The sequence below is a fragment of the Thermobia domestica genome, chromosome 2 (assembly GCF_964235325.1).
Source record: "Thermobia domestica chromosome 2, izTheDome1.hap1.1, whole genome shotgun sequence".
Classification (NCBI taxonomy): Eukaryota; Metazoa; Arthropoda; class Insecta; order Zygentoma; family Lepismatidae; genus Thermobia; species Thermobia domestica.
The window spans coordinates 242,798,117-242,817,498 of record NC_137455.1 but is presented as its reverse complement, the minus strand read 5'-3'; the positions used below and the strand labels follow the sequence as shown (position 1 = coordinate 242,817,498).

The 19,382-nt window shown below is 33.5% G+C and overlaps 1 protein-coding gene across 2 annotated transcripts in view; it reads right to left on the bottom strand.

Annotated features, from left to right (window-relative positions):
* The window catches only part of LOC145678416 (uncharacterized), a 133,089-nt gene that overhangs the window by 77,140 nt on the left and 36,567 nt on the right, over window positions 1-19,382 (bottom strand). The gene's annotated exons all lie outside the window — the stretch shown is intronic.

The window sequence follows — 19,382 nt, the reverse complement described above, 5'->3', positions numbered from 1 at the left end:
CAGTGATACTTCCGATCTCGTTTAAATGCAAATTCAGCAACGTAACTTGGGAAGGGGGAAGAAGGAGATATATAAAAATTTATCGAAAATGACCATTATTATCAATGTGAAATTCATGGTTTTCGAGGTCATTGAGACGAACAACGACACTTACGATGCTGTGTCTTGCAACATGGGGGAGGACACATATAAATTTATTGAAAATGACCGATATTAGTACCGAATCCATAGTTTTCGGTGTCTCTAAGATGAACAGTGACGCTTCTGATGCCGTTTAAACCCAAATTCAGTCCCGCAACTTGGGGAGAATGAGGGGAGAGAAATATAAAAATAATCGAAAATGACCGATATCAGAAAGCACTTTAGTAACAATAAAAAGTGATTGATTAACGAAACATATTTTTTTTAAATTTAAACCAATGAAGTGGGTAATTGATGCTAGTAATCCATATTCACTGGTTTTGTACAGTTATTTTAAATAATTTGTAGTTTGATGTCGTTATTTTGTATTTCTAATATAGGTCAAAAGTATTTATACAAATTGAGTTTATAGAAAAGACATAGACAGTTGAGTCGTTTTTAATTTTCACTCAAATTATTCTAAAATATTAAGTTTCGATTATAATCATTATTTTAATTTCTTTCCCTATTTTTTGGTCGATATGCTAAACATATCATCATAATCATCATCAAAGCCTTCTGCCATTTTTGACAGGTTGCTTGCTGCAACCGAGAAACCTCGATGTACGGTGGTCCTCAGCTGGTCTCTTCGTCTTAATGTAGCAATTTTTTTTTTTAATACCTTCCTTCAACTACAATCTTCTTTGCTCTCTCTCTCTCTATCCTTTCACCGTACCCTCTAGCACGTCCTCCACAGCCAATATCCCAACCAGTTCCTCTTTCTCCTCTTATCAGTATCTAAAATTATTCTTTATTCTCCTACTGCTAATATTTCTAACACCTTCTCATTCGTTTTCCGTTCAACACAGCTAAATCTCTCCTTTTTTCTCCATGTCTAGGTTTCAAAAGTCTGCATTTTTTCCATTGCTTTTGCGTAATGTCCATGTTTATGCCCCATTGGAATCAGTAAAACAAAATCTCAATATATAATTATAAGTTTGTTTAATACAAAGATTAGCTAATCGTGGTTGAAAATAAAAAATTGACGCCTTTAGAGTGAAAATAATTTTGCAGTTCCTGGTATTTCAATAATCTGTACTGTTTTGATTTTCTTTCATTCGTCTCAAGGGTAGTCTCCCCAGTTTGGGAACCAGTGGTCTTGGATCTGTTAAAAAATATAAAAAGATTACGAAACGTAGTGATTTATGTTATAAGTAGCGAAGCGTGGGCACCCAATAAAAAAATAAAGGACATCACTCATTTTGTACACTATTATTATACTTACACGAAGATAAACTATGTTACATTTAGAAATATACAATGTATTTCTTTTACTATTGGGACATTGTAGAATTTATTATTCCTTATATCTAGGGTAAAATTTACCTATGAAAAGCAAGACTTCTTAAATGCAAGACTTGCAAGACTCTTGCAAGCAAGACCAAGACCAAGACCAAGACTGGTGTGCAAGACCAAGATCAAGACCACCCCGGTCTTGGTCTTGGTCTTGCATTTGCTCATCACTACTTGGTATTAAGAATTTTCATATACTGTCACTGTATTCATTGTATGTTCAACAGAAAACTCATTTCTTTTCTATTTAGCATTTGTATTCCATATTACCCTCCAAAGTAGTTTCTTTACAAATTATGTTTTGCCCACCCCTGTATCGAAACTTTTTTTTTTATCAAGATACGCATAAATAAAACCAAATATTTAAGGCGTATATTTGTTTCCCTTTTGTTTTAATATGCAATTCTTAACTGAGTTACAAGCGAAACAAAAATGGTATTCCATAATACCCCGAACTTCCTCTATTGTAAGTCCACTTCGTGATAATAATAATAATAATAATAATAATAATAATAATAATAATAATAATAATAATAATAGTAATTCTGTAGTATTACTTTGGAGAACTTAATATATATAGCTATATCTTTTCCTTCTCAGGGTGTGAGGCCAGCGACACTAAAGATGTTTCAGCAGTCCAAATGCGCAAATATCTATTGGACTGGCATCTGGGCTTTTCACAGGAATGCCTTCGAAAATAATAACATGAATTTTTCAGTTCCTCCGCCACGTCCTGATAAAACCGTAGTGATGTTCTGGCGATATTTCTCGAAGTCTTGTCCATATGAATCATCACCTAGTTCGTGTCCATTCCATACAACTGTGGACTAGCATTCACCTTCACGCCTTGTTCACCTTGCGTATCATCAACTTATCCTCATATCTGAATTACGTAACAACCATAATGCCAAGAGCAAAACTTTACCTGCACTAACGAATAAAGTTGCTGTGCCTCTTACCGTCAATGTCACGGTATGTGATCGCCGCAATGTGACCATCAGCAGTGAGATAGACTTATGGTTGTAGTGACAACTTTCTTTCATTTGGAATCCGCCAGGTACTTGAAACTTGAATACATACGAAAACTTAGCATGGAAAAAGGCCATTATGTAACCTCCCCATACTCGTTGATTTTCGGCACCATTTGATAACACTCACGCACCTATAAGGTCACACAGAACACCACTCCCGCCAGCAGACCCATAGTTCCAGCATGATACGATAGTGCAGCACCGAATCGAATATGGTCGGATATAAGTGAACGACCTACTGTATACTTTTTTTTTTTATTTCATGGGCGATGAGCTACTTTTTCACCAAATTTAGTTGAGATCCGACCAGTAGTTACTGAGAAATAAAAAAACCACATACAGACACACATACACCTGGTAGGAACCTATAAGCTCCGGTATACTTACACCTGCATCTAATAATACCCATACATGCAATCATTATTGTATGCATTTTTATGCCGTTGTATATACATGAAAAGCTACTTTTTACTATATTTTATCGTTCTAGCTCTCAATATTTTACTATGTGCAATAATAACGATATTACAAAATACAGTGAAACCTGTCATCAGCAGAATCGAGCGGGACTCGCAAAAATTTCCGTTAAAGTCAGGTTTCCGCTTAACAGAGATAGATTTTTACTTAAAAAAATACGATTCAATTTCATGTCCTTCGATTATGGAAGGTAGTTTAGAAACCCATTCATTAAATATTTCACCATTTGCATCATATGATCATCACAAAATTCGTAAAAAAACAGCTACCTCATGTCTTTTGCGTAAACTTTTTAACTATACATTGTATGTAGGGATGCGCACGAGACAAGATTTGTGGCTGTCTCGTCTCGAAAATGTGCAGTAAAAGTGATGTCTCGATTCGAAAAATGTATATTTTTCTATTGGAAGAGCCGTGTCTCGACTCGAATTCTGTCAGGAAAATCCTGTCTCGACTCGTCTCGTGCGCATCCCTAATTGTATGCTTTGAATTCAGTTTTACCCAGGTTTTCAGCTCCCGTTTTAGCGTATTCCTGTAATATAGGGCCCGATATGCGGTGATTTTACGGTTTGACACTAACAAACCACACCCATACTATTCACTTCATATCTTAGTTTTCAGTTTTCTTAACTTCTACTTTTATTTTCCCCTTACTGCAGTTTTATTTTTCCATTACTGCAGTTTTCTCACCCCTTCAAAATTTCCATTTTTTCTTTAGAATCTCGTACACCTGAGTTTTACCGACGTTGAACATCTTCATGATTTGCTTTACTTTCAATTATCTCGTTCTCTAGCATGAATACTTTTATCCTGGTGTTAAGATCAAACACAACCCTTGTTTTACAAGCCATAATGACTGCTGTCGAACCGATGTAAAAATGTAAATTTGGAGCTGTATTGGTAAAAGTTTTATTGCAAGGTGATTGATCAGGCGTAAAACCGAGAGTTGAGAAGGTCAAGGACAACAATAAACAGGAAATTACTGAATATTTCTGAGTATTGATGGGTCAAGGAACATTTTGTTTCTTAAATCTGGTATGTCAATGTTTATGAGATTTCAGAACCATACCTGTGAGAGCAAGGAAGAGAGGGTATCAGAAAGCGCAAATGAGAAAGAATGACATAATTCTCTTAAATATTCTGCATATGAATTTTTGCTTCAAGCTGTGATGCATTTCGTCTAAACCTTGCGCGATATACTTTAGGAAAGAGTTTTCTTTGGAATTCCGAAAGTCCTCTGAATCCTTCACTGCTTATCTTCACGACATGTGATAGAGATTATGACTTGCTTTGTTGCTTCAATTCCTTTTCGCCAGAATCTTGTTTTGTCAGTTTTCTCCTCATATTTGCCGGCTGTCAGTAGTTGCTATACATCGGAACAGTAGTACACCTACAAAGAAGGCTGACAGCTAACATGCCAGAAAGATGGGAAGAAGAAGAACATGCCGTCTAGCCGAAAATTGTGGGAGTGAATATGAATAGTGGCTGGGGAAGGTCAACACTGTCCAGAATGATTTAACAGAAGAACTAATTTATCGCAGACATTGTAATGTATATGTTTGCCCTCTCACAGGATCCCTAAAAAATTTTCTAAACGCTGTAGTCCGGAACTCAGAATTTTCCGTTAAACGTTTGTTTTGCTTTCCGTTGTCCGCATAACATAGGCCTAGTTTCTGCTTAATGAAGGGACTCTTACATGCTTTTACTCCAAACTTCATGGGAACGTGAAATATTTCACTTTTTAGTAGTAACAGAAACCATTTTGTTCCGGTAATTAATTAATATATAGTTATGATAGCGTTAAGTTAGAAAGTCCTGGGAATAACCTGTACAATAATAAAGTTAACGTTATTGATACATACTATATTTCAGTCAATCTTTTCTTAACGTTATTTAGTGGAAACAGAACATATTTCGTTCTTCTAATTCGTCACTATATAGTTATCCAAAAAATATAGTAACATTATTGTTTCATAACAAATGTAAAAGTAATGAATGGTACATAACGAAAAAATTAACAAATATATTGCTATACTTGGCTGAATTTCCATCTTTTTCGTTATTTTAACATTAAGTTAAATTAGTAAGCCTTCGGAATAATCTATAAAATAATAACGTTATTATAATTACTATATACCTATCAATCTTTTCATAAGGTTATTTAGTGATAACAGAAAGTAGATTGATCCTGCAATTCGTTACTCTATAGTTATCTGATAAGTATAGTAACATAATTGTTTTGTAGCAAATGTATGAAGTTACAATTGGTACATAACTAATAAATTAACAAATATATTGCTATACTTGGCTGTACTTCCATCTTTTTCGTTATTTTAACGTTAAGTTAAATCAGCAAGCCTTGGGAATAACCTATAAAGTAATAACGTTATTGCAATATACTATATACCTATCAATCTCTTCAAAAGGTTATTTAGTGATAACAAAAATAGTTTGCTCCTTTAAGACGTTACCATTATAGTTATCTGATAAGTATAGTAACATTAGTGTTTCGTAACAAATATATGAAGTTACAATTGGTACATAACGTATTGTGTTAACAAATATATTACGTTACTTCCGTCTATTTCGTTATGTTACAGTTATGTTAAGTTAGCAAGCCCTGATAGTGGTACACCAAGTTACATCAAATTCTGAGACGCGTTTTTTTTTCTTTCTTTTTTTTCTGATTTGGCTGATTTTACATAGAATGGCTCTAAAGTTTACTCGTTTCGTTTCGCAAATATCTGTTCTCTGTTGCCTTACGTGATCTAAACAGAAGAAGACGGTTCGGAATGAAGCCCCCACATGTGCCTGCATGCAACAGAGTCAATCTCCCTCCTTTACCAACTGGGACAGGCATTATACTTTTAGGTGTCTCGGCAGTCCAACTTTTGCTATTTGAGTGGCTAGTTAAAAAAAAAAGTTCAGCGACTTGATCACATCCCCCTTCACACAACCCTCTTGCTGTGTGGTACAGTTTACAGACCAACAATCTCCGTAGCCCCACAGGCTCTCTTCCTCTTACGAGAGTTGTGGTCCGAAAAATATGTTACAACTATATATGATGCATCCCGGCGATACAGCCCTCTTGCTGCACCGTGTCACTCTCCAGCCGCCTCTTCGGCCAAGAAATTAATAAGAATTCCAGAAAAAACATTCCATCCCCTCTTGGACAGATCCCTAACCATCTACCTCTTTAGACGGTCGAGCTCAGTGATGCCAATTCCTTCAGAGCCGTTTTCCCTTCACAAGCTTCAGAATTTCCCTTTTCCGGACAAAATTTCCCTTTTAATTGTTTTCGCTTCCACCCCCTCACCCAATCTTATAACCACATACAAGCAGATACCTGACAACCTTCCTTTGAGCTTACGCAGAATTTGAACTTGATTTGTTGTTTAGGTATCTAAGGCGTCGCGATAGAGGAGGGGAAAGGTGTAGGCCAGGACCTATGTTAAAGGTGCAATCTGTGCATTTGCCCGGTGTGACTGAGGAAAAACCGTATAAATACCTCTGTCATGACGGACAACCTAAAGAAATCATAAAAAATGTAAAATAAATATTATGTAAATTTAATTTTTATCCTAGACTTCATGATAGATTTTAATATTAATGTAACCTAAGGTACAAAGAAAATATTAAGTATATATTTGGTATGTACTTACTTAAGAACAGCACTCCCATATTTACTGAAACGAATACGAACAGTTACAAAGAAAACTCTAGTTGTTACTGTCTTTGGCTGTACACGAGGAATGTTCGTAAGCACAATACAAAGTTTAGAGATGCGGAATTCTTAAGAATTAATAATTCTGTGCGCACAGTCACCAGAAAATTTATAAAGTTACACAAACGCACATTCATCAATGACCCAGTATTCGCCCATATATACATATTTACATTCACGACACGCAGATTTTCTTCTCTTACATCGATTAATCCCCTTCACAATCAATTTTCTGGTTGGGAAAAACATCTTCTGATTGGGAAAACCAAACTTACAATAGTTGGAGTGGTAATTTAATTGAGAAATATTTCATCTTATTGCATTGCATTTAATTCAACAATGGGAGGATTAGTTTTGATAAAAGATTTTAAATAAGCATTGTTGTAATGTTTCGAATTTAACTGAATATGTTGATCAATGTGTAATGTTGATAAATATTAACGAATGCAAAGCAAGATAACTTGTGAGAATTTATGTGAAATATGTGCAACAGATTATGTTTGGAACAAATAAGATGTTGAATTTATACTGAATTTTAATGAGATTAATCAGATACGTAAATATGTTCAATCCATAAATGATTGAAGAGAGGTTCAAATTTCCCTGCAATATTGAGAGATTACAAGCAATTTCCCTTTTTCCCTTTTCTCCAAAATTTACTCAAAATTTCCCTGCGCCAAGGGAAATTTCCCTTCAATTGGCATCACTGGTCGAGCTGAAATCCTCCCCCACCTTTGATTCTCCTGCTCTTATATAGGAGTTACAGCCAACGGTCACCAGCCAGACGCTTGGTTTAAAATATTTTAAAATTAACGAAAAAATAATTTTTAAAAAGCAAGATTAGCGTTCGTTTCTAGCTCTCCCCTAAGTGAGCTGTTAAAGAAAAAAGTCCTGTTTCGAAAAGAAGGAAACTGCTGTTAGTTAAAAAGCTACAGAAAACAAAATTATATAAAGACAAGAATAAAAATATAGATTATATGAACTGTACTAATAATTTACCCGGCCGGGATTTCTTTCTAAATCTATATTAACTAAGAATACAATATACAAGAATAATAAACAAGATAATAATTACAAATACTAATAGCAGCTCCCTAAGAGGGGACTGCAAGCCCTTCATAAATAGTGTAATTCTTTACCTGACGAAGTGCTCTTTTGTCAACATGAATCTAAATATTGGTCACACTACTGATGATTGTGAGTTTCTATTGTTTAAAAAAAAACTGCGTTTAGTACGGGTTGGGTTTAGTTTCGTGCATGGTATACTTTGAAATGACAAAAATCGGTGAAATTTAGTGTTATATCAAGCATAGTTTGGGGGAGGAAGCGAGCATACCCGGTGGGAATACTTGAGTTGATTTCTTTTGGGGGGAACAAAATGTGATTCAGGAGGAGAATCCAGCTCATCCCCCCGGTAATTCGCACCCTGAATGTAAGCACAATTATGTAATCCACCATAAAAAGCAATTATACGCAACATAAACTCCCTGACGTGTAGATTGACAAACTGTCGGCACAGAGAAAGCTGTAAAAATATATGATTTTTAGAAAAGAAAAAAGTCTTTTAGAATAATGTTAATTCTATTGAGGCATTTACACTTCTAATGTCTACTGTTTGTAATGAGAGTGCACAATATTATTTCTAAGTATACATTACAAAAGAAAGAAAAGGCTAGCCTTTAGAAATATTCAATCCAGACCAACAGTGAATATAGGTAACATCTTTTGTTATATTCTCTATCAACTTCTTAAAAAAAAAAAAAAAAAAAAAAGACGAAGAAGAAGAAGAAGCATTTAGATAACGTACAATAATTATACATCCAATTATGAATGGTTCAGTATATATTTTGAACAACTGTTACTCAATAATCCTGTTCAAATTTGCAATAGTGTATCACACTCATATTATTGAATCAAAAATTTTCCGGAATTATTTAAAGTTAATATCTGATTATGAACAGGGTGAGTACACTTTAAGGTTTAATTTAACCTGAAAAATTAGAAATTCTCAAAATATACGATATCAGAGGGAAAATTTCACAAGACATGTGAACTCACTGATTTCAGTTTCAATGCTTGTCATGCACGTAACATTATATAGCATATTTCTCTTCTAATTACCTTTTCTGCCCCTTTTTTTCAGTTTCAATCATTAGAAATTTTTTTTTTTTAAAAATATGTATTTGTTCCACTCTAATGTTTGCAGTTCCGAAATATTTCATCACTGTTTTCGTTTTGCACATAGGTTCTTTAGGTATTTAGGCTACTTGTTTAGAAAACAAAATGGCGATCACCATGGCAACGAGAAGGATATGACGTCACACTATTTCAGTCTATATGACCATTTCTTTAAACGTGTAGAAGATCCATGGACTGAAATGTTTGTTATTTCGACATTATTTCACCAAAAATATAGAGTTTTAGATACAAAAAGGAAATATTCCTTATATTTGCACCTAAATTATATAACATACTAGCAGCGTTCACCCCGCTTCGCTGCGGTCACCCCGGAACGCAATAAACTTTGTTACTTAGATAATTTTTACTTTTTCGCTTTCAAATTGCATTAAATGTTAACATTATAGCGCCTGTCATTTATGTTAACCCGCCGAGTGATAGCAGCGTTCACCCCGCTTCGCTGCGGTCACCCCGGAACGCAATAAACTTTGTTACTTAGATAATTTTTACTTTTTCGCTTTCAAATTGCAGTAAATGTTAACATTATAGCGCCTGTCATTTATGTTAACCCGCCGAGTGACACGGTCATGCGGGTTGCATATAAATACGTTTATTTTTACCTATGATGAACTAATAACAAAGGATTTGTACGTATGGACACTTGAATGGTCAATTATCTCAAGACACTGGTAATTAAAAATTAAAGTGATATGATAAAAACCATCTAGGGTCCAAATCCTAATAACCCCCCAAAAATAAAAGAAATTGATTCAGCCGTATTAGCGTGATGAGCTAACAAAGGATTTGTGCGTTCTCTTTTATAATATAGATTATACGATTGACATAAACACACTCGTGGGCAATATGCTTTGATTTGGCAATTTACTATTTGCTCACATTCTTGCGCGTGAAGAGCAAAGTGTAATTATACAATTCACAACTTAAGAATAATAAAAATTAAAGAAAATTTATTGCTTCTCAAAATTATTTCAAAGTTATGGAGGATTCGTTATTACAACATTGATGACGCAAGGACGCTTTAATACATAAAATTATCTCATCACAAGTTCTCGATATGAATACATTATCGGAGATATTAAACATATTATTACGACTTACGTGCATCGGTAACCTGTTCAGGTCGTTTCATATCATCTTGCATGATGCAATACGTGGGCTCATTTCAGGGTTTTGATGGGAATACTCTGTGCTGGAGCAAGCGGAGGCTCATTACAGTTGATTCCAATTCCACTTCTGTGCATGCATCACAAAAACCAAGACACTGGGTGATATCAATAAAACGGAGAAGTTACTCATTACACCCATTTTGAAGTAGTTACTCGCATTGGTAGCAATAAAAAGAGAACTGAGCACTAGTCGTCTCGGCTGACCTCGGAGAAGCCCCGCCCTTTTGAAGTAACCACACCTTTATTCTCGAGCCGAGTAACTACTCAGCGTTTGATATCAATAAAAATCAAAGGCTCTTCTGTGATGCTAGTAACTTCTCCAAATCTGTGGAGCAAGCTAAATAGGTGACTCCGTGCGAAATTTGGCAGAGTATATGATTGTTTTGCTATGTAGCAAAACATAAATTGCATAGAAATGTTGCAAATGGAGATTACAAAAAACATAGGTTCATGAAAGAAAATGTAGAGTAGTTAGCACAACATTTTTTAGGAGAATCAACGGAAATTTGGGATGGTGCACTACGTAATGACGAAAAGATGCGAGTTTTCTTGCTTTACGTGAGTAATCCGGGATTCCAGGTCTGAATGTCAGAGGATTCTGTTGCGGTTCAAAGTACCGTGTCTATGACTACTACAAGTATAATGGATGCGATTATTATGAAATCTGAAAATTGACTGTTTCCGGAGGTGTGTGTAATATTCAAACAGCAAAGGCAGAGTGGCAAGAACAATATACATTTCCGGGTGCTATCGGAGCACTTGACTATAAACACGTGGCAATAAAGAAACCTAGTATTTTGGAGACGAATACGCTAATAGGAAGAGCTCCTTCGTGGCTAAGCGGATAGCGTACATGCCTTTGGCATGAGAGATCCGCGTTCGACTCCCGGAGGAAACTCATATGGTTCGGATTCCAAGTTAATCAGTGGGTCCCGTCTTATACAGCCTCGCTACTGAAAAGGACATTAAAGTCAAAATCAACTCAACTCAACACTGATAAGAAGGGTGTATACATGAGAATGTATATTTTTTTATGCCAAGTGAAAGGGGACACGTATAGTGTGCAAAACGCAATCAGATTGACGTGACTGGCTGGACTATTTAAAAAAGGAAACAAGTGTCTGATTTCGTTCTTAAAGCCAAACAATCTTGGACAAGACCTTGGACAACACGTGATATGCACTTGTCGTACTAACCTTGATATTGCTGGATTCCAATCAACATCCATCAGTTCCAAGAGGTTCGTTCCCGTGGTTTCAGTATTACTTTCTTGTTTCTTTTTTTTTTTTTTTTTTTTTTAATGCTCGCTCGGATATTAAAGATTTTCTTTTAGATTTGTGTCTAATTTGTAGAGGTATTTGATATTTCGTTGCATTTCACTGTAATTGAATTCAAAGCTTCGGCTTTCCTTCATTTACTTTCTGGTAACTGTGACTGTGAAAAGGGAAAAAGAAAAGGGAAAGAAAAGAAAGAGAAGAATAAATAAATAAAGGAACAAACAATACTCGCTCTGTAGCAAATGAGATGCATGGAATAAGTCGTGAGTGGGAACCCTTCACCCCTGATGGGGATATTCATGAAGCTATCGGCTTATGTCTAATTACCGTAAATACGCGCGTAATTTTCGCCCTCGCATAATTTTCGCATCCCAATTTTGAAGGGCATTTTCTGTATATTTTATTTTCCTCGCGTAATTTGCGCACGCGGAAACTTTTTGTGAAACAGCATTTTTCCAGGAGTCAATTACGGTAGCTAATGTACAAGTGGCAACGCAGCAAAGCCATTGTTGTAAGGTAAGAAACCACACGACTTCTTAATCAATTTTTTAATCTTATTTTTCTGAAATTTAGAATTAGTTGTTTGTTTTCAATTCTTGCTACAAAGAAAATGTGTACCGGTATTTTCGTGTTATTTTGGCTGGGGAAAGAATTAGATGTTCACTGATGTGGCTAATTTTTTCCCCCGCATAATTTACGCACCCTTGTTTCAAAACAACTTTTTTCGTCTAAAAAAGTGCGAAAATTACGCGAGTAAATACGGTATATAGAAATATATTATCCATTTCTTAATTTCGAACATACTAGGATCGATCGAAATGAGAAAACTTTTATATCGGACTTCTGAAGAAAATAAAATAAATACATGACCGTGTTCATTATATATAGAATTCCCAGTCGCGACCCCCTTTTCAGTTTTATTCACAATAGGAAAAGAAGAAGATGAAAGGAAAAGGAAAATAGGATAGGAGAGAGAAAGAGGGAGAGTAAAAAGGTGAGAAAAGAGGGAAACTGTTACTGGGCATTTTGAGAAATATGGTAAAGGAAAGTGAATAATTATTAAATTGGGATCATTTCCAATAGCTATTGGGTGAGTATTTGGTATTAAGGTGATCAAAGGTAGACACATGTTAACCCATACCTCCCCGACCTAGATCCATTTAACTCCAACTACCGAATTATCCCAATCTAGCTCTGAGATAGATGAGAAAGTTTAATTTAAGAGTTTATTCAATATTTCCGAAAGTTCTTGACTAGTATCCAGCACTTGAAGTACAAATGATGAAGTTGATGGCATGTTATAATTGACCACAGAGAAGAACAAAAAAAATCAAAGCAACACACATATTTGTCGAAGATTTTGACTTTCAAAGCTCTCCCATGATGATCCTTCGTTCAGGCTATTTCTGTCCCTTCTGCTTCCTTTATAGAGCCAACTTAAATTGAGTTCGTATTGACTTTTCAAGACTTTAATTGTCAACTACCATTAATTACAGTAAGTCACACATATATGTCAAAAGAATTGGTGCACTTAATACTAAACCTACATTTCACTCACACTCACATTCATACAGGACAATGTATACTTCAGGTTGCATTTAGTTGAATTAAACTAACCTAACTACATTTCTATAGACATTTATTACATTCCAAGAAAACTTAATTTGGCAGAACAGGGAAAAATTTCGATACATAAAAAGAAAATAATAATAGTAATAATATGGTTTATAGACGTGCATAGAAATATGTTACTTTTCAACAATATCGAATAACACATTTATTTTTACAGATACATTAAGAGTTGGACTACGTTACAAAACAAAAAAATCGACAGAACGAAAGACGAAGAAAAAAAATCAAAGGTCAACATTGAACATATTTAAGATTCAGTACGAACTAATACATATCAATGTGAAAGAGGAAAGAAAAAATATAATTGGTTAATCATTTTTTAAAAAAACTTTGGTAGCATTTTTATTGAGTCTCTATCCCACGAGGGGAAATTTCGACGATTTTATGAGTCCTTTTCTCACGTCGATAATAACTCCTTTATCAACTCTCTTTATGCACTATGATTGGCGTCCATGAGAGTAGTTAGTCGTTTGTCTTAACTACACACAAAGATAGTTGCTTCACATTATATACCTATTTTCCATTTAGTAACTTAACGCACTTGGTATGGAATTTCCAAATTCCTTGAGATTTAAAATAGTGAATCCAGTCCCAAACATTGGGACATATTACCATTATACGATATTTTAATGAAGCTAGGTCTCTGGACCTATCCTAGGTCCTGTATTTACATGACGAAATTATTAACCACATTCAGTTCAATTTAAGATCACTGAATTTTATTTCTGGTTTATATCGTGGAGTCAAGAGATTCTAGTCACTGAACTGACGAATGACAAATAGTTATGTTTCCGGTCGTAGGGGAAAAATTTGGGGCACACTGTTTCATAATTCACTAATTTCGTTGTAGTTTCACAAAATAACTTTAGATTCGGATTAGGGTTATTTTTACGACCTGTTACTTGTTCTATTTACATGCAACATTTAACATAGTATTAAAATTTTAATAGTTACGAACATTAATAACAAATCCGTAAGGTGTTATTTATTACAAGTTACGCGGTAATACTCTACAAGCACAAATAGTTGGTCAGTATCGGGTGTCAAAAATCTATGGCAACCTAAAACAACCAGGGTAAATACCGAGCCCTTTAAGTAGATATCGAACCTCACTTCTGGGCCAAAACTCCAAGCTAACACATTTCGTATATATTTTTAGTCAACACAGAAGGACCCAAGAAACTATACTAAGTTGCATAGCCCAAAGTGAGATTGCATAGGCTTTTATGACATTTAAAATCATAAAAACTTACATCTAAAATATTACAATGGAATCCTACACAAAATATATTTATTGCATCTTAATCTCCAGTTTATAAGCTTTCATTTGACACTTGAATCATGAAAATCCATTAGTAATTAGCTTTAAAAACTCAATGAGAAGGAATACATACAACTCCGGAACAGGTGATCTGTCACTGATTCATTTTGAACGATTCCAGTACCACAACACGAGATCATAAGAAATAGGTTAAATAAATATGTTTAAAAAATCAGAGTTTATTTTAGCAAAACTGCCGTCGCAGAAATCCTAGGATCCATCTGAGAGGTCAGCGCTGATGTTGTTGTTTCCCCCCCCCCAGATAGATCCTAGGATTTTTTGTTCAATTTCTATGTGCCTTTTTTCTTTCCTTCCTTCCTTCCTTTGAGGTCTGTAAGCGAACTTATGGCTTTCCACCCAGCCTCGGTATAGCTACCTATCTGAATACGAGTCACAACATTCACCCACACAGCTCACAATCTTATTGTATCCATCCCGTCCCATTCCTGGCGCTAGGTTCCCCTCCCTTCCCTTTTTTTTTTTTTTTTTTTTTTGCTGTCCCAAGTAACAGAGACGCCCAGCCATATCCCACACATGAGTCAGAGGTGAGGACACTGTAGCCATCTGTGATGAAAGACAGCCGTATAGCTCAGTTCACTTTACAGTTCCTTGAAAAATTACAAATTTATACCCCGGCCGTAGATATAAATTCGCAATTCCTAGGCAAGGATTTGAACCTACATTCTCAGTATAAAATCACAAGCTTTATGGAACCGCGCGCTAACCAACTGAGCTACTGGCTAACGCTAAATATACAAGAGAAAATCGGTCCTTATATATGAACAAATACTTCTACAAGTAACGCCATCTATTAGCAAAGTGATAAACTACACGATATGCAGCACTATCTACTGAGTAAGTGAGTAACTTAAAATGCTTACCTAGCTAGCAAATTTAGCTGAAACATCAATGTTCAAAAAAGAAAAGAATGTCAGTGTTGCCAACCCACTTACCAAATATTATGTTTACCCAAAATATTTTAAGAGGATAGTTTTACCCCTCCATAGTTATAATGTGCTAACTCATCAAATAAAAAAGTTGGCAAATTTCAGAAAAAAATTATGAGTTGGCATACACTGCAAAAAATAAAAATTCAGATATTTGAAAAATAAGAAATACTACCATAATCTACATAAAATTCTAAAACTTTTTTAAAGAATAACATTTTTCCGAAAACTCAAAAATAAACCCGTAAAAAATCCCGAAATTTTGAATTTGTTATAACTTCGTCAAATATTAACCGATTTTCAAAATTCAAACGGCATTCAATAGAGAAATAAATTTACTATCTATTGAATGTCTTATAAATTGCATAACTCTAAGGATATAATTATAAAAACTCAAATAAATCCCTTATTTATACATGTATCTTTAAAATTCAATTGACATTAAGTTCTGTATATCCAAAGGTCTTAGTTTTTATAATCTTGAAACTATAAAAACACATACACTTAAAACATACTTAAAATTACAAGTTCGGATATTGATAATGAAATCATAAAAACACTTATACACTTAAAACATACTTAAAATTAAAAGTTCGGATATTGATAACGTAATCTTCTGCTAACTTCGTTCTCTATAGGAAACAATGACTTCTTAAACTCTGTCCACTGATCGTAATTCAAGCTGAATAGACAGCCGTTAATATCAACATGTTCTATATAGATAGACCCCTTGTTCTATATAGATAATTTTATCTTCTTCATCAACATGTGTTCTAATTTTTTTCTGTAATTTTGTATTCGTTCTTCCTTGTTTCTAATAGTCTCGAATTTCATTAAGTATATCATTGATTCTATTAACAATAACCTTTACATTTTCATCTGTTAATTCGCCATTCATTAACTTAATTACATTAAGCTCATCTTTAAACAATTCAATTTGACTCACCATATTTTTATAATATTCTTTCTTTGAAGCTATATTAAATCGTTTTGAGAGACCAGTGATAACAGCTGAAGTAGAGGCAAATGCAGTTGTAATAATTGAATACAATGTAACAGGAATAAATATATTAATAAACCCTGTAGAAGCTGATAGTAGAACTGATAACGTAATAAGAGTAACACAAATACATTTTAATCTTTTAAATTTTCTCTTATTTTTTGTTAATTTCTCAAGGTTTAATATAGTATCCTCAATTAACGCGATTAGATTCTCTCGTGGAATGTTATCTGGAATGTTCATTTTATTAAATAAGTTTTTATGATATAAAAACAAACTAAACAAATAAACTAATCGTTTTAAATTTTCTCAATCATTTTTTCTTTCTGTACATCGTATTCAAAGTTCTTACCAATCACAACATAACAAATTGTTTTATCTGGAACATCGTTTTCAAAATTAAGTCAATTTCAAATTAGTTCTATCACTTAGTTACTGATTTATGTTTGGTTGTAATAATTACAAACATCGGTCTATTTTTTAAAAACTCTTTAGGATAGTAATACATCTCAGTGTTTCCAATTGTAGCTCTCTTATATATCGTATACATTTCGTAAGCTTTGAGATATTTGTTTTTCAAAATCTAAGTTCAAAGACTCTAAAGGAAAAGATTCATTTCTAGAATTACGAAAATGTATATTCTGAACTTTACAATGATCAAAATAACTTGAATCTCTTTCTTGATTATCATTCCTATCAGTTTGAAAAAAGGCAATCACAAAATTTGGCACATCAAATTCACGAGTTAAATTCTGTGGTTAAATCAAACTCTAAATATTTGCCACTAACTGATTTCTGTAAACATTGATATGTGTTGAAGGAAATAGGAATCTTACCTTCTTTTAACATATTAGATTTTAGCAAGGTAGCATAGTTAGGTTCATAATTACCAACAGGCATTCTTAACTCCATATTTGTAATCTTAACTTTACCTGGATGTGGTTAATCATTCTCATATGTTCCATCTTCCTTTTTTGTTTTCCAAATAGCAAATGCATTATCATCAGAACCACTTCTTTTAAATATATATTTTAATCCACCTTTCCACATAATATCTATATAATCAGAACAAAAGCCTGGTAAAAGTCTTAATAAAAATACTATTTCTTCATCTGTTCTTCGCCATGTAATTCCTTCCCATCCACATTCATCATAATGATTTGCTTCTGGTTTTGAAATCGTGCATGTGTTTATAGCTGTCGAAGTTAAACCGGGATAATCTATTATATCCAATATTTGTGCATGTTTACTAACTTGTATTTGAGAAAACAAATGTGGGAAGAAGTTATTAATAAGTCTAATATTTTGACCAGTAGTATATTCACCATTAGCATCTCTACCTCTAATTTCAAAAGTTAAATAAATATCAGCATAATAAGGATGAACAAACCCATCTCCAACATCTATATCAAACTCAATAGATCTATTCGGTTTATTTATTTTTTCGGTTGTTTTTTGATTAGGTTTAAAGGATTGTAATTTATATGACTATTTTATCCATTTATTATAAAGAAAAAATATATTTATCGTTTTATGAAGTAGACTCATAAAACTATTTAAATGTAATTTTTCCAAATATCTGTATTTCTATTTAGCTCGTTAATGATTTCTAAAAAACTATATCCAACTGAAAACATTTTTAATACTGTAATACATACGTGTCCACAAATTACTTCGCTAAAATGTTGTATACGATTGCTACTGTATTTTATATTATTATAACCAAAATATCTTATGAGAGCTTTTGGTGGATTACCTCCGAACGAATCAAACACATATTTTCTATTTCCTTCTTTCCAATAACATCCAATGTGTACCTATATTTTTAGATGTATCAAAATTGATAATACCGCACTCATTCATCCTTGGCTGTTTAGGCAATTCATCACTCATAAATACGCCTCTAAAGTTTCTTATCTTAAGCTGTTTAAGAAGAAGCATTAGATCCAAATCACTTAAAGGTTTAATTTCTTTTTTACTGTTTTGTGCTTTGTTTTTTGAAAGCTTACCACCTTGTTTTTCTTCCATTGCTAAGTTATGTCTCTTTTGTTCTTCTAATTCTTCTTTATTCTTTTTCACATCTACCGTTTTGACTACAGTAGCTGATCCAAGAGCGCCTATTAAAGCTAAAATTGTTGGAATTGTAAATATAAAACCTCCATAGTGAACTTTTTTATCATTCGTCTTCATTTCTTTGTTAATTTTTTTAACTTGTGGTATAGAAAGAGATAAAGACAAACACTTTTCTTTATTTAGTTTCTCTTCTTTTTGTTTGAGTTGTTTCTTAGAATGTGATCAATATTTAACTCTTTACGTTCCTCGTGAAGAATACTGAATGTAAAACTTTTCAACTTCATATTTATTATATAATTAATTTTTTTTATGAAAAAATTTCCATAAAAAGCACATATAAACCTAAATCTAAAAATACTTATAAACCTAAATCTAAAAATACTTATAAACCTAAACCAAATCTTACTTTTGTGTTCATAGCTAAAGCAGTTCCTAAAGCTGGTAAACGTTCTGTTATCAAGTTTGCATCTTTCGAGAAAACTCTTTCCCATGCTTTATTTTCTAATTCTTTGCAATATGTCTAGAAGATGTATCTTTATTATCTCTGTAGTAAATATCATGTTCTTCATCTAGTGGGTTAATTCCATTGTCTCCTCTTTCTAATCTTTCTTGTAGCTTCGTAAAAGGTCCGCAAAATTCATAGCCTTGAATTCATAGCCAGGTATCCCCTTCATGTTTAAAATTTTATTCATTAATTCTTTTCCATACTTTTCATTATTCCAAAATTTTGGTGGTAACGTATTCAATATCTTTGTCAAGTAACCTATACCCTTTGGATCATTAGGAATAAATTGTGAGAGCTTAGAATTAATCATATCCATAATACCTACTTTCTCATTGTAAAAATTATTATTCCCAGATTTTTCTTCTCCATCAATCACAATTAATCGATCAATTAGTTTCCTCACATCATCCATCCATATATATTCTTTAGGTAATTCATTATATATTTTTATTCCTTCTCCTGTTTTCTTTCTTGTTGGTGTTGGAGCTAAAGTTGGTTTTATATATCTATCCCAAATAGGTTTAATAATTTCTTTATATTTTTCGCTTCTACTAGAT